A 2,739-nucleotide genomic window follows, 5' to 3' on the forward strand; every position below is an offset into this window, starting at 1 on the left:
GGGCGGGGGGGTTACAAATGAGAGGATTCCTGAGATAAAGATGATCAGAAGAAGATGATTCAGGAGGAAGCAGCGAGGAGATGAAGCTTCATCTGCTCCAGGAGAACATCTAATGGACACAAATATCAGTTGACTTTTACTTTGAAAACAAACCTGTGAATAAACATCAGCAGAATAAAGTTTTACTAACATGTACATCACCATTTAATTTCTCTGTGTTCATTTATGCATCGATACAGACAAATACAAAAATGTATTCTTTGTTTTTTCTCAGGAAATGTTCATTTAAAGTGAGGTGACACTAGAGATGGGTTTAGATTTGATGGGATCTGGTTCTGATCCGGTTCTTTAAAGGTGGGGGGTTGTTGATGGGTCGGGGGGGTGGCTCTATGTATAATCTAATACGCTGGTTTAATAATATTTCTGATGGTGTTTTTGTGTCTCCAAGTATAAAAAGTGAGATAAAATGAATATTGGAGATTGATTCAAACAGTTATAGTCTCTAAAGTAAACAGCTGTTTCAAAGATGAAAAAACAAAACCAATAGATAAATAAAAAAACAATGTTTTCCAGAATCACATAAACATGATGAAGCCGTGTCACGTTGAAGGAGAGAACATCAATGTTCTTACGAAGCTTTGACTCTATCTGACAGTCACTGCAGTTCAGCATCTGAACACAAACATTGATCTCACTATTCACTTTGATTTGCTTCTCCCATTAGACTCACTGACTCCATCCATCCCTATATGACCCCGCCCACAATCCCTGGAAAGGCCAAATGATTGGCTGGAATTGTACATCAACACTGAATAGAAAAAAGTGAATGACTTGTCTGAAACAAAACATCAACATGTGTTTTTAATCAGCAGCAGTATCTCTATAGATACAGTTACAGCACTCATCCTCATGTGGGGGGGTGGGGGTGGGGGTGGCTTGATTATGATCCTAGTTTTAAAACATGAGATCAGGTCAGTGTGTTTAAAGGATGTTTGGTTTTATTTAAAAATATTAAAAATAGCAATAATAACAATAATCATCTCCAGACTCCTGACTGTAACTCTCCATCAAACACCAACATTATGAATGAAGCCTCAGGATTCATGCTGCTGTCAGAACCGTCATATGAAGCTCCAGACGCCATCGTTTTCAGCTCCACCCCTAAATGAAACCTCAGGATTCATGCTGCTGTCAGAACGTCATACGAAGCTCCAGACGCCATCGTTTTCAGCTCCTCCCCTAAATGAAGCCTCAACATGCGCTTGACAGAAGCTCCTCCTCCACTCGACACACGCCTCGATCCAGAACGTCACATCACTAATTCCACTATCTGTGGCTCCGCCCACACCTGACATCATGGCGACTGACAGTAAACAGATGAAAGCAGGGCGTGGTCACATGATGCTACAGACAGAAATTGAAACAATGGGTTATTTGAGATCATGCAGGCGGACGCAGCGCTGCGCAGACCGCCTGCATTGCAGTGCATGTTGGGTAATTTTGACTCAGACGTCACCTGTCAGTCATCATGAAAATATGGCGACAAAGAGGTCAGTGCAGCTGGAAATCTGGCGCTGCACTGGCCGAGAGCTGCCTATATGACTACAAAACAATGCATTGTGGGAGACTGTGTCCTTGTGACTGGAACTAAATGAAGGAAATCTGTTTAGTTTTTACTCTTTCTGGAGAGTAGATAAACAAGATTTTAAACCGTCTGAAGTCCTGTGTGTTGTTGCTTTTAAAGGTTCATTTGAACTTTAATATTATTAATTTCTCTGGGACAGCGGACATTAAAAGAACCCAGCGGATATTTTTCATCTGTTGTCCTCGGACAGATGTTGAAAATTATTATAAAAACCTAACAGTTAAGTTCATACTATGGCGGAGAGGGTTATCAAAATTCAACCGAATGTTAAGGACAACCCAGAGTTCCTGTTCTTGGTCAGTCCCGCTCTTTGTCTTTATCTCAGGCGCCTTTCCCCGTCTCAACCTACAGCCGCCTGTGGCCACCTGCAGCCGCCTGCAGTCGCCTGCAGCAGCCTACAGTCGCCTGCAGCAGCCTACAGTCGCTGGCAGTCGCCTGCAGCTGCCAACAGGCTCCGGCAGCGCCTGCAGCTGCCAACAGCTGCAGGCGCTGCCTGGTCTCACCGACGATGCGTGCGAGGCGCGGGGTGATCTCAATCACATCTAATGTCTGTTCACACTGATTCAAGTTTATGTTGGCGACACGTAACATATGCAGCCCCGATGAAGACAGCTGCTCTAAGACCATCCAAACTAAATGTAGTTATTGGTAACATGCATGTAATGTTAAAGTCCCGTTAGCCATCACGCTGTGTGAAATGTGTTCTCTGCTGTGGAGCCATCTGTTGGGGGAGTGCTGAGCTGCACACAGCCGGGATCAGGAACCGTTTGGTTCGTTAACCGGAACCGTAATCCTAACCTTAACTGTTCCTCTGGTCCGTGGAGCTAAGAACAAAGTTCAGAACTGGCTGCAGTATTTAGCCAATGACGTGGGAATAACATTAGGCTAATGCTAACTAGCATTAAAGACATATAACTATTGCTGTCTTTATCTTTATGAGCAGTTAGCTGTGTTTCAGTTACTCCTCAATAGAGTTTCTAAATTTGTTTCAAATGTAATCTTCAGTGTAGGGCTGGGCGATATGGGAATTTTCATATTGCGATATCGTTTTTTCATTTTGTGCGATAACGATATTAAAAACGATATCAATCAAA

The 2,739-nt window shown here is 43.0% G+C and overlaps 1 protein-coding gene across 1 annotated transcript in view; it reads right to left on the reverse strand.

Moving 5' to 3' along the window:
• Positions 1 to 2,739, reverse strand: part of LOC112158972 (2-acylglycerol O-acyltransferase 2-A) — a gene marked incomplete in the record, with an annotated part of 10,587 nt that overhangs the window by 5,596 nt on the left and 2,252 nt on the right.

This window comes from Oryzias melastigma, linkage group LG20 (assembly GCF_002922805.2).
Source record: "Oryzias melastigma strain HK-1 linkage group LG20, ASM292280v2, whole genome shotgun sequence".
NCBI lineage: Eukaryota > Metazoa > Chordata > Actinopteri > Beloniformes > Adrianichthyidae > Oryzias > Oryzias melastigma.